The sequence below is a fragment of the Onychostruthus taczanowskii genome, unplaced genomic scaffold (assembly GCF_017590055.1).
Source record: "Onychostruthus taczanowskii isolate IOZ18803 unplaced genomic scaffold, ASM1759005v1 scaffold46, whole genome shotgun sequence".
Taxonomy (NCBI): Eukaryota; Metazoa; Chordata; class Aves; order Passeriformes; family Passeridae; genus Onychostruthus; species Onychostruthus taczanowskii.
The window spans coordinates 1,615,336-1,629,909 of NW_024502125.1; the positions used below are offsets into that span (position 1 = coordinate 1,615,336).

General features: G+C 35.1%; 1 protein-coding gene across 1 annotated transcript in view; it reads left to right on the plus strand.

The window, feature by feature from the left end:
- The window catches only part of NDUFAF2 (NADH:ubiquinone oxidoreductase complex assembly factor 2), a 58,694-nt gene that overhangs the window by 20,045 nt on the left and 24,075 nt on the right, over positions 1-14,574 (plus strand). The window lies entirely within an intron of this gene.

Sequence of the window (14,574 nt, forward strand, 5' to 3'; positions counted from 1 at the left end):
CAGCTCGTCTGTAGCCAGCATATCTCTGCCTCTTTTTCTCAGGATTGTTTCCCAAGGCATGTTCAGTAGTTTGCCTTCTGTCATGCTGAAAGAGATTGCAGACAACGAAGGCAGTATTTCTGTAAATTTGGAAATTTTTATGTTCTTAGATAGCAGTTTGTAATTTACTCAGTATTGCTTTATTTTGAGTCTTTTCAAAAGGCATTCAGATTTATTTTTTAAGAGTTATTGCCAGACTGAAACTTATGTTACTGTAAAGATCACACTGTGGGTTAAATTGTCACTATTTAATATTTTAAAGTATTAGTGTTTTAAAATAATGATGTTTTCATCATTCTCTTAGATAAGAATCATATGTAATAGAAGACCTCATAACTGCTTGTGAATTGAAACAGTTTACAGGAGGTAATTTCTAGGCAAGAGTGGATAGTCTGCATGAATAAGATGGCAAACTCTTGGACTGACATTGTGATAATGGGGTTCTGATATATTTTTAAAGTGAATAGGCACAGATGCAGAGATTCTGAGGTGCTTCTGTAAAATACTGTGCCATTTCTATGCAGTGAGGTTCAAGAATGCATTGGCTCTGGATTTGGATCTCTAAGCATATATGTCTACCTGTTTTATCAAGTTGGACTGAATGAAATTATTTCAATTAGGTCAGCTAAACTGGGGAGAAAAAAAGGCTAGAAGGAAGATTGAGCTGACTAAAAAAATATGACATTGCTAATTAGGAAAACATACAGCATAAGGAAGTTGGCCAAAAGTATAAAAAGTGACAAAGTTGGCTCAAAAGAAAAGAGGCTATTGGATGCATCTGAGGATTTGTGTAAATATGATGAGTAAAAAATTACTGAAGGTGAATGAAGACAGAAATACAATACTTAATTCCATGTAGAAAAAAAGAACCTGCAGCTTGTGAAATGGAAGACAGAATGCAAAATATATTTAACATGGACAATAGAACTATTAAATTAGAATATTTTTTAAAGTATAATAAAGACCTAACAAATACCATGTCTGCATCTGAAAAACAGCAGAATAGTGGACTAAAAGGAAGATGATTGGTAGTTTCTTCAGTATAGTAAGTGTTTAAATAGTGTAACTAATAGATGTTTCATAGGTGCTAAAGAAAATAAAATGGTGAAAAAAATTGTTAGGAGACAACTTGCCTAATGGATGTACAGGATATGATGTTGGATTAGTCTGGTAGGTACTACCCTGTATAATAGACAGGACTTCCACTGTTTGCCTTCAGAAAAAAAGGTGGCAATGCCAACCCGGATTGTCAACGGGTCATCATCGCAATGCCAGGTCGGCCATCCTTGGCAGAGATGGTGGAGGCATGCAGCAAGGTGGGAACACCTCAGCATGTTGCGTCGATTGTGAGGGACGAGCTGAGAATGGGAAGGGCAGTTGAAGGAACACCCAGGGATGCCAGGTGTCGGGGTCCGCTGTTATGTGTCTCTGCCCCGACACGGGGAAAGGTGGTTCTGGGCGGCCGCGATTTCGAAGGATGAGTCTGGACTCTCAGATTTTCGGTCTTCAGTCTTGTTTATTAACTCTTATCTACAAAGTTTTCTCTCTGCCCAGCCGAGTTCCGCTCAGCAGGACAGTCAAGTGCACTCTCCCCCACCCACAGGACGGCTGTGTCCTTTATAGTAAAAATTACGTGTGCCATATTTACCTTTATTTCCCAATACTATTCACCCTTAAAGACAAGTGTACCTTCACCATGAACCAATCCCCAAGTGCCAACATCACCACACAAAATGGAAGACATGAAGAAGAAAGAAGAACACAGGTCCATGCCCTGAATCCTCCATCTTGTCTTCATGACCCCCCTGTACCTATTTTTCTAAAATTTAAATCTCCTTCCATAAATGTACCATTCACACCCAAGAAGCTCTCATTTCCTCATACATAGGTTCTTCTCTTTTGATGGAACAAAGTCAAGCCACCACACTCTTTTGGCAGCATTCCAGGGTTTCCGAGCCCCCCAGGGGCTCCCCTGGTGTCTCTGCACATCCACAGTGGTGTGCTGAGATCCCACACCTATGCTTACCTCTTTTTTATTCCAAAGGTGTAGAAAGCCCTGGATGGGAGAATCCATACAAAGAAGTCCACACTCCTGATTTCCTTATCAGTGCTTTCCTTTCGATACTTTCTCTGTAGGAGAAAGAAACCTCTGAACCTCCTATTTGTGATGCAGATTAGAAGATAAATTAGAGAGTCTTTAACATCTCTGTCTGCATTGTTGACTGCTAAATTTGTAAGACTCGTGCCCTTGAGCGAGGGAAGTTTGTGTAGAGGAGATGCAATGTCATAGGAAACAACTGTGAAACAGTTTTTGATGGCAGTTGGTTAGTTGGGTTTTTTCCCTTTGTCAAGAGAAAACAGGCAAATAACAAAGCAGTTTGACCTAATATTTGAGTAAGTCCAGAAAGACATGGAAACTTGTGCTAGTTTTAGTGGGGAGTAGGAATGCAGTTGTAAATATTAATGAACATGGAAGGCTAGGATTTGGTGGTAGATACCTAGAAATTGTTTAGTGATTATATTTTTCCTTTTACATCAAGCTTTAGAGAACTCTCATACTGTGTGTGCATAGCCTCTTTAGGATATTTTTGTGATTCTAAATTCTTTTTGTTGATCATCTCATTGATGGAAAACATTTGAAAATTACACTTAATGTATAGAATAACAGAAAAAGGATAATGTTTACTTGATTATGCATTAATAAGCATGGCATCACTCCAGATGAGGCTTTCGAGGCTATCAGAAATACTGATACTGGAGAACACTGAGCAACATGATTATTCATATAGTTTTGCTAATGGTTCAGAGGTCTGGAACACAAGCATTTCTGGAAACTTGCACACAGATTTCTATTTCTACTGAGAAATTTTTTGGGGAGGCTGGATATTACCCATGTTTCATCTTAAATTATAAACCTTGTGTATATTAGGGATGATGCAGTGTTATTATAGATGCCATTATCTAAGCAATGCTTATAGAATTCTAGAAATGAATCCGGTTTTGCCTGAGGGATAAGCTGATATTTCCATTCACTTTTTAATTTCCCTGGGACTTTATTGGGTTAATATGACAATTTTTCTCTAGGGATCCATCAGCTGATGGGAGTACTGTGATTCTGTTTCCTTCTCTCTCAATGGTAAGAACTGTAATGTTTCTTTCTTCTCTTCTTGCTGGTGTCCAAGTGTTTTTCCGCAATCTTTTTCTGAGAGAATTTAGGTACAAGGTTATGGCACTGGACAACTGGCCACTGTTGCAGTATTCTTTATGTATCACATCCCTGCTTCCTTGTCGAAGTGCCATAAACTGTGAAGGCCACGTAGAACATATGAGAGTTCATATTCCCAGAGAGGGTGTGTGTTTTATGCCCATGGTGAATCAGCTGGCTGTCCTCCAAATAATACAGTTTTAACCACTGCATGTGCCTGCTTTGAAAACTGTTTATTGTTTGGTTTATAAGACTTGGTTAAATTTCACAGCAGTTTTCAACAAGATGTTTTTCAAGTTTTTTGAACGGAATGATTAGATTACATAGGGATTGCCTTGCAACAGAATACTTTGGATGAGAAAGTAATGGATCTTTTGGTTTTTTATTATTATTCACTTCACTTTTGCTTGCTTCCAGTATTAGCAATGATTATGCTCTATTTTAAAAATCAGCTTCATAAGGTAGTAGTGCTCTCAACCTTTTTAAGCAGTCTTGCCATTTACAAACTTTTCTAGTTGTCTTAGGAAGAAGGTGAGAAAAGAAATCTTCATGAACTTCTATGCATGCATGTGCAGGAGGTGTTATTAAGAGCAAAGCTTTCAGTGTGGGCGGAAAGTAATGTAATATGCAAGTGATGTATCTTAATACCATAAAAGTTACAATTTTTGTTTATTTGTGGTACTTCTGATACCTTGCCAAAGTACAAGTTTAGTGTCATCCTAGGTTATGTTGGAAGGAAAAGGGAATCACACTTCTTCAGTGGCTTTACAGTGCAGAAGATGGCATTGGGGAAATACATAGATCGTACTAGTTTTTAAAGGATCACAGTTGGGTTTGTACTGCTGTGTGTTTTCTTTTGTGTAGCTTATTAACACTGTTTTCAGTTTTCATTTACTTCCTTAAATTTAGAATTACTTTGGTGTTTTCAGTTTTGTAGGATGCCTAGAGATTAGCAAACCCGACTCCACGCATAAATTGGAAAATTCTGCACTTTCATGGATTCAATGGAAGTTTAATCAGCTTCCTTTGGAAGTACTTCAACACCCTGCGCTTTAATAAGGTGTCATGGCCTAGAACTTGGAAGATGTGGATAAAATAGAAGTAATTGTTGTTGAGAAATTGTGAGGTTTTGAAATAATACAAAATAAAGTTAAATCGTAAAGAGGCCAGCTATGTTACAATGATTAACACAGTTAAGAAGGATTCTTTGTTCCTGTGCTTTGAAATTATTACAAACTCTTATAAGCAGTACTCTCAATATTTTAAGAAATAGAACTAGATTGTCTTGTTATGGCTACCTTCATTTCTGGTAGGCTCCACAGATAAAAATAACCAAATAATATTCACGAATCTGTTACAATGAAAGCTGTTATAATACATTCAGTAATTACGTCTCTTGCTACCTACCCAAGCAGAATTTATAGCTAAAACTTGTGACTGGAAACCATGTGGGACAGAACACCTGCTTAACTATATAAAATTACTTGTATTAGAGGAGAGATTAGTGTGTATCTTTGTTTTGCTGTTAAAGCTAATAAGTATATGACAGCTAAAAGTGAAAGTATCAAGATTGTTTGATCTGGGTGTTGTAACTCAATGAAACTAAATCAGAGTTCTGTCAAAATAACATTTTTAGCAAAGTTGAGGGCCATTTTTGTCATGCTGAGCAGGAAACATTCTAAGAATGGTAAGTTTATAAAGGTCAGTTTAGTAAATGTAGGAATCCAGTGATTTTCCTCTGAGCAACATGCCCCTCTGGCCTACCTGTTTGCCAGAGCATAAGCTTTTACTTAACTAGTGCAAGTCCTTTTCCAGCTGCATACCAGCATTCTTTCCTTAGGTGTTTTTTGAAGACTGACCTTATTTTTGACATAGACTAGTGCTCTTGCATATTTATTGGTTTTTAAATCAGTGAATTATACTCAAGTTTAAGAAACCAATCAGGGAAAGTGTGCAGATCAGTTTTGAGTGTTTGGAATTGTGATCAACTTTCAGGTCATTCCAGATTACATAAACCAGAATGCAGGGCAGGTAACTGAAGGAGGGGGCAGGGAATGTGGAATGACTCAGCGGAGGAAATGATGTGATAAAAGAAATAGAAATGATAAAGTGGTCAAACTGTAGTACATTGAAAGTGTTTTGCAATGGAATTACTCTGTAGCTCACTTTTAGGTTTCCTTCCTCATTCTGATAATGAACTGGAAGCTTGGTGTATACAAAACAAGATGCCCATTTGAATTTTCTCTAAACTTAAAGATGGTCTTGTATTTTAGGATTTGGTATTTGTACAGAAACATCCAATACAGTATCATTCTTTTCAATGATGGTCAGTGCAGTTCAGTAAACCCTTCAGCCATCCCACCACAATATTTATCCCAGAGAGAAGAAAATAAACAGAAAGTCATTTAGTTTTCAACTATATGAATAAATGAACCATCACTAATAGTGAATTTCTCTCTGTGAATATTTCTTACTTCTTTTCTATATGTTAAACAGACTAATTAGTTTGCTTGCAAATTGGTTAGGTGGTTTTGTTTCATAGATTTCATGTCAGTGCCTACAGAAGAGAGAAACAAATATTTCTCTAAAGCAAAATATTTGAACTGCTATAATATGCTTGGTAAGCTATGTGTGCCTCCTAAGCTACTACAACAAACAGTAATTAAATGAGAAATGTTATTTTGTTTTATTGTATTCAGAAAACAGTAAGCAGTACGAAACTGTACTGAAGTTTTGATTTTTGTAATTTATGCATCTAGTTTCTGTTTTCCATCAACACTTAATATAAGCTGGGACTTAGAAGAAACGTAGTATCTGTAATAACTATTTTGGCACCACAGGAAATTCTTTAAATTCTATTGCAGCTACTTTCTGGGAGTTTATCACTGCAAAATACTGTAAAATGAACAGCAGGTTCAAATAAGTGATTTGAGAGTATTTTGAGTGTTTTGAAGGCCTTTTTATTTTTCTTCTAAAAAGAAAAATGGGATTTATTTTTTTATGTAAAATAAAAAAGAAACATAATTTTTTGTGGGTTATTTTTAACCCTTTCAATGTCTGAGTTGAGATAATGAAGGGGAAGATTAAATGTCTCAATCTGGCAGGCACTATATCTGGGCTGGCTCTATTTTAGTGCAGCTCAAATTCTAACATGGAAAATTGCAGAAATTTACAATTCATCAGGGAGAAATCCACAGATTGTTTTGACACTCAGTTGGAATTTCAGCATGAAGATGGACATCTCATGAAATTTGCAGCTGCTGATTGAATTTATATTTCCATAAAGGCCATCAACAATAGCAGCCTGCGGGGGTAGTGGGGGGAAAAATGACAAAACTTGTGAGGCTAGCATTTTTTCCTCAGTTCTATAGTAACAAATTACTTATAATAAGGTCCTATACTGGCCACAATTAAAGAAAAATACAGGCAGCCAGAAAGGAAAGATTTTTCAGTTTAACTGATTTGAACTAAAGATATTTGAATTTTTATCTTTAAATGTACATACAGTCATCTGTACAGTATGTAAAATGCAACTGTAGATCAGAAGTGTCCTTAAACTGAAAGACTCTTGCTGATAATTGCAGAAGATTTATCATATATGTAATTTGATTGTATAATAAATTCCCAGGATAGAAAATGAAAAGTATTGGAATATACTAAAATAGATTATATTTTTAGGGGTGAAAATCTCATCTCATCTTGCCTCATCTGTGGTATGCTCCCTCTCATTCATACACATACACAGATAGGAGAGAATGTGTAAGATTTGTGTTTATTTGTCTGAGTAACAAGTCTCATTATGTTCATCATGTGCAAAAAAAAAAAAAAAAGCAGTCAAAAAAACAAATTCATGTTACCAAAACATTTAGTAAGAAATGCTATTGAGACAAATACTATGATAGAATATAACAAATGTTATCTTCATTGGTTACAACATTTTGTATATTTCTGTACATTTCTGTTTTTATGGAAGAAAGAGTGCAGGAGAAGGAAGAGGTCAAATATTTCTGAAATATCTTCTTTTTTAATGGAAGCAGTAAACACTATCATTGTTGTCAATCCATTGACAACTTTGTTTCTGAATATCTGTTAAGAATATCTGAATATATGTTAAGACTGTGGAGAAGTTCGGTGTTGAGGTGTTTTCTATAATCTTGATGTTAGAGATTTCTGCCTGTAGCTCTCAATGCACCACAAGGCAGCTACACACACCCAAGTTGTGTCCAGAAGCCTTTTCCTCATAGTTTGTAGTCTTCATTGCTCCCATCCTTTGCTGCAGTTAAGGAAGGTCAACACATATGAGTTTTAAGGTCAGTAGGCACTCAAGTGTTGCAGAAACTAAAAAGGGAGTTCTCCGTAGCTGGACAATGCAGAGTTTAGTATGGTGAGACACAAGTCGTGTGATTTTGATATTTAAGAATTAAAGTGCTGGTGTGACATCTTAATGCAAAGACACAAAGGGATCTTAGCTGCTCACACCAAAGAATGAATTAAAATGCTAATTAGGTTAATTGAGCAAGTTTGCAATAATGAAAATCTCTAAATGTCTTTATTTCTGAGAGTTTGCATTTTAGAGATTAAATTGATAAAGCATAATAGAGTAACTGTTTTTAATTTTGCTACCAGTAGGTTTAGGAACCTACTAGTTCTACTACCTACATTCTTTAATGTATAAAGAAGTGAAATTGTTTTGTTATAGAGTTTATAAGTGTCACAGCTTGTATTTTTGGTAGCTGTAAACTCTGTGTTTACAGTTTACTGCATTTACAGTACAAACACTTGTATTACAGTTATTACAAGCGATACAATTCTAAAGGTCACCATCCAAAAGTGGTCATTCTTCTTTTCTTTCTCTGGCATCAAGGTAAATGCTTTCACATAGAAATTTTTGTATAAACTTATTGACGACTACTACAATAGTTGCACCTGGTGCAATACTCTTAAATCGATAAGTGCTCAAATAGGTATTCAAGGACTTGATGATTAGGTATGTACCTACATACTGTGAAAGCACATAAACCTCAGTTTTTTCTGTTTAGTCTACAGTTTACTCAAGCTGAGACTGTGGAACAAGAACAGGGAAAACTGTCAACTCTGTGTTGCTTTTTTGTGTATACATTTGATCATTTTAACTTGAAAAGAGACCACACAAAGTCTGAGAATTGAGTAGAAAAATAAAATAAAATAATGGGTTGACTCAGATGTAAAAAGCCTCAACTTACGGTTAGTCCTTGTTCTCAGCTGTTGCACTTTTAAGTTTTTTTCTGCTCAAATTAAGTTTGAAAGCAGAGCAGGTATTGCTGCAATTCCTGGGTATGTGAAGACTTTTTTTATTTCTTCACCACCTACACCACTCTGAGCCCACCAAAATCAGCTAACTATGGGGTTTTTTTCTCCAGATCAGTGTTGCTGGAAAGTACCTTAACTGATGGGTATGTGCACACAGGACAGCCTAAAGAAACAAATTTTGAAGAGATCTTTGAAAGTAACCTAACAATGTGAAGCTAGAGGGTATTAAAAAAAAAAAAAAAAAAAAAAAAAAAAAAAAAAAAAAAAAAAAAAAAAAACCAACAACAAAAAACCAAAACAACAACCTGTTGCATGGTAAATGATTTTACATTACTATTAATCAACTAAAATATTGCTTTCTGGTATGTGTTGTTTAACATTGTTTTTAAAAGTGCCTTTGAAATACTTGTTTATTTCAGAACTCTAACCAAATAAACTAAACATTCTTTATTTCTGTATAGATGAAAGATGCCATTTTGTAGGAAAAAGAATAACATTTAAAGCTCTTTAAATGTTTGTAGGATATGCATGTACATTAAGTGGGTAATACATCTCAAGGACTTTAGCTAACTTTTCTTCAGAAGTTTCATTATTAAGTTGACTGTGGCTGAAACAGGTGAATGTTCTTCCCTAACCTCCACAATGAAAAGCAAACACAGTAAAATAGTAGTACCAGTATTCTTTAATCCTTCAAGTGCAGTACAGTATTTGCTATAATTGTGTTCAGACCTCTTATAAGACTGAATTTTCTTTGCAAATCTCACACCTGTAGTCCTTCTGTAAAATTTATTAAAATATTCTAACACCCAAAAGTAGCATTAGTACCCTGAGAATGTATGTGCAGTTAGTTGTAATAATTCTGTTTCTTCTGGAAAAAGTGGAGATGATAAATGAGTTTTTGCAAAAGATTCATTGAAAATTCATTTCTAATTGAAATGTAATGAATCATCCAAACCAGTCCACAACACTGCTGTGTTGGGTCATATTGCAGAATGGATGTTCTTCACAGCTGTGACTTTCTTTTCGTTTTATTTACAATTCATGCTCTTGCTGTCACATACCTGTTTCTCTTCCCTGTATTGTTACCTTTTTATCTCCCTGCCTTATGTTTTTATGCGAGTACAAGATACTTTCTATCTACTTGCTAAATTCCCTTTATACATGCTAAGTTCCCATTTTAAGCCATTTCCATACATTTATAGAATAAATTAAGCACCTCATTCTTGGATTTATTCACATTTTAACAGTAATTGGTAGAAAAGCCTTTCTTGAATCTGACAGACCAAAAGAAACTGAAAGAACGATTGGGAGAAAGCGTCTCTGTGACAGACCACTGAGCTTCCATCAGCTCTCCATGGAACTGTCATTTGTACCAGTATCATCTTGTGTTCCCAAAAGAATGTAATGTTGTGTAATTCTAGTAGGCTTATTATAGACTCATTTACAAAACAGTGCTTCTGTTTAAAGACACAGGCTTTGCAGATGGAGGAGGAAGACATAAGGCTTTCCAGTGAGCAGGGAGCAGGAACTGGTGGTGCTGCATCCTGCAGCCAGATTGAGAGAGCCCAGGGGCTACAATGGCAGTGGATATTTAGCAGAGGGATTTGTCTGTCCCTTGGAGGAAATTGTTTTTTGAACAAATATTACTGCCGCAGTCTAAGATACAGCAGATTTTCAAAAAGTGAGATTTGTGTGAACATGCATGAACTCCATGGGACTGATCCCAGAGGAAGTTACCGACTTTGTCAGCTGGCAGTCCTTTTGGGAAGTGAAAAGGGACTGTGATGTTTGTAGTGTATGTCAGTCTTTTACTTTGAACAGTATACATTCCCAAAAAGCAAACAGTATACGTTCCCAAAGTTGAAGCAATTTCCCAGGCTTCAAATTTTCAGTAGAAGTCTGAGGAAACATGTCTTGCTTAGGGAATAAATTAGTACTTGCAGACAACTCAGGAAAGCCAAATGTATTGCTGTTAAAATGTAATATAAGTAGCAAAATTGAACCACAATTCTTGACTGTGAGTCCCTGGTATTTACAGCTTTTGTGGATTTGCTGAGTCAGCACTTAACAAGTTTAGTATTGCTTGATCCTGCATTGTTGTAAAACTGGAAATCACTGATCTGGTTCATTTCAGGTTAATGGAAATCAGAACCATCAAACATCTGTGGCCTTGCTGGCTCTTAAAAGTTAAAATGTGTTTCTGTTATGATTTTATAAAGCATAAAGCATTATAGATTATTTCAAGTGTGTAATTTATTGGAGAAAATATAAGCACATCTGTAAGTAATAGATGTTAGGTGCAAATATTTTTTTGTATTTCAGGATACTGTATATATTGTATGAATGAATATAATGAATTTTAGAAGTTATTAATTTGTCACTAAGCAAAAGTTAATTAACCTCATAGAAGTCTAAATTTGGAAAAAAACCCCATAATTCTTTTGGGAAAAAGATATTATTTTAAAATATTTATATCTTTCCTAAGGTAAAGATAATTATTGCAGAAACACTGGAAATATGACTATGAGTTAACATAAACACAGCCATCAGTGAACAGACTCCCTCAGCTAAAAAGCTATGCAAAGAAAAGATAGTGGCCTTCTCAAACTAATACCTTTAAAAGGGTTGTCTTTTATAAAAAACTTTTTTTCCTTCTTCAGTGGAGATGAAAACTCTTGATCCTGTTCTGACAGTGGTGGGCTGCTCCTGTAGCCTATAGATACATAAATCCATGTTTGTTACTTTTAAAGAAGTATTTCTTCCTTTGCTTGATATGAAGAACTGCTCATAGTTCAGTTGCTTTGGTAATTTAAGTGCTACTTCACATTTAGCAAAAACTACAGTTTATTTGGTAGTTACCAAACAGGAAAGAAATGGGTGACCTATTCCTTGAATGTTATAAGATACTGCTGAAAAAATTTTTGGAAGCCTTTATTTTGAGTAGGTGAAGTTTATGTTGGGTTGCTGACAAGGAAATAATAGGCTCTTAGTGAATGAAGTATGATTTAATCTCTTCAAATTACATAGCACTTCAGTAAAAAGTGTACTTTAGAAATGTGTCTTTCATAATGGAGTTTAGAGCACTGCTGTGCAAACTGGAATTTAGGCCAATTGCTTTAAATTCACAAAGGCTGCAAGTTCAGTCTGTGCATTAAAAAAAACCATCTTAGTGCAGTGTTTCTTCCATGGACTCTTAGCATGCAGACGTTGTAAATCAGCCAGCCAAAAGAGTCCTGGTCCTAAGTTCTCATGAACATCTCATGTTCATTCATTTTGAATGGCAATTATTATTTTCACATGGTAGTGTGTGAGAGGCAGATCCTGTTTCCATTTGCTGACTGCAAAACATGCCAATATTTTATATCTGGCAGGGGCTCTTGTTCAGGTAGCTCAGTTCAGTTATCAGAAACATCCAGTTCCTTATTTCTGGTCCCATTTCTGCTTTCACTCATTATGTGTGCCATAGTTTGTTTAGCAAACATTGTACAAACTTGTTTAAGGGTTAACAGGAACTCTTTTCCAAATAATGCTTTCGTAAACAGTGAAAATCAATCAGGGCTCCTGAAGATATTTAGACTAGTGTGTATAATTTTATTTTTTTTAATTGCTGTCAGAATAGTAATAATTTGTTTATAGAACACAACAATTTTGGGATTCATTATTTTCATGTGAAAGGTTCTTCAATGGCTTTTTCTAAATGTAAGTACATATATATAATGTTTAATGACTGCTGTGGATTAACTAGGATATTTTGCCCATAGAAGCACTCTTCATTAGAAGTTACTGAAAAATTAAAATATTAATTTTATAACATCTGTACATATCTACTGTTAATCATGGGGTTTTTTGTAAAAATATAGCCTGGTTTCTGGACTCCTTAGTGTATAGATAAGACTGTAAAAATGTAGAAACTGCTTATGCCAATTATGCCATTGGCTACCCCTTTATGTTTCACCAAGTATTTCCTGTGCTGGCTTTGACTATCCCCTTCTTATGCCATCAGGCCACAAACTTCTGCTAAACACTTCTGTTTTGGGGATGTTATACAAATTCACTTCAGTCATGAAGCATTGGTTTTTCAATAGACTGTGACTGAAAGGTTTTGAGAAAATATGTAAGTGAGAAAATGTATAAATGTAACATATGTAAATACTGTATCACTTGCTGAAAGATCTGTCAATTACGTAATCTTCTTGGCTCTTTTGCCTGCTTGAAAACTCCTGCAAATCTTGGCTACTTTGGTGTTCAGTGTAAACGATGTTGTATCTGATATTCTATGTTACTGTTCTGTTCATCTGCTAAATTTCTGAAGTGACCTGCTATTTTTTAAGACTCAATTGGATATATTGTGTTCAGTATATAATTCCAACTTGAAGCACTAATGGTTCTTCAGTGTCTCTAACATCCAGTGGTCACATGAAAATGAGGTTAATTTTAAAGCTAAAACTGTTCTTATAGTGCTATTTTTAATTGCTTCATACGTATGCTCTTACAAGTGAAGTTTCTTGCATTGCTGTAGCAAAGACCCAAATATTTGTTTGAAAATATGAGGATGAATTAATAGGAAGCAAAATAGTCAATAAAGTCAATCTTTAGTATGAAAAACATTTCCCTAAAGTGTAAAATGTTTTAATTATATCTAAAGAGGCCTCAGTGTGATCTTCCCTCCACAAACCTATGTAAATTTTTTGTCAGTGGTAGTCTGCCAAAAAAAACCTAGGGGACAAGGCAAATCAGGCAGTTGAAGTTAATTAGTGTCATGTGTGCATCACAAATGCAGAGAGGCTTAAAAGCCACCAGCAGTACTCAAAATAACACATTTGGGGAATAATTTCTGAGTTTGGCTCTACAGTGTGATTTGACTGTGGGATCTGGAGGATGAGTTTTTACGTGAGTTTTATGAAAGCTTGCGTCAGAATAAGAAGTGGAATATTTTGTTTAATAATACCAGTCACAAGTTGTGGTGGCAGTTAGAAAAAACCAGTTTTTCACTACTATTACTAATGCTGATTTATTCAGATGGTGTAATACTCTAATTAAGGGCAGTTTTTTGAGAGGTGCTGTTCTAACAGTAAAGTTTAGTAACTTTACAAGATTGGAGAAGATTGTTTTTTTCTGAGACTGGTATGGGATCAACCCTAATTAGATGCCTCTTCAGCTTTTCTGGAAATCTTCTGCATGGGAAGAAAGTAATTCTGTAGTTTGTTTTGGTTTGTAGATGAACAGTGTAAGAAATTAAATCATCCATGGTGTTGTTGAAAAAAAAAATTATGTTACAGCTAGGTACAAACTATAATTTCATCAGCTTATGGGAATTGTATACTTATAAAGCAAATAAGTATCAATTGTATAACTTCCAGCACTGACTAAAAATATCTAATTTTGAAGATGAAGGCATTCTACACAATATTCTTTGCCTGATGGCATATCTTGAAAAAATAAAAATGTTGCATTGCTTAAAAATAAAATATAAAGCTAAAGAAAAATCTTAGAAAAGGATTTTCACATTATATATAAGTTCTTATTTTACTGTATTAAATACTTAATAATGAATAATAGTGTGGGGTTTAGCTACTAATGGTTCCAAGTCCCAACTGGTATCAGTTTTAAAATAACTTCAGTTGAAATACTTGTTGAAGCATACTGAAGGAATGAACTGCATTAATCACTTCATTATGAAATAAAATATTTTATGCAGATATACTTAATGTTTCCTCAAAATGTCAAATTTCTCCATATCAGCACCCCAGGAAGAGAAGAAGCTGGTAGAAAGAGCCTAGGGAATACTGTTGGATTTTTCCCTGTGAGGGATGGGAACCTTGCATATATTTCCAGTACCTGCTAATTTAAAAAGCAAATTAAAATACTCTTTCTCGATACAGTAGCATAATATGTGACAGTCAATCTGCTGTGTACCACCTTTCAGTTCGAAGTTTTTAATTCTTCTTTGGTAGTAATAGAATCAGAATGTGGGATGTAGATTCAGGCGCCCCACACTGTCTCCCTTTCAATATACTGAGTGTTCCCTATCAGATTCCTAC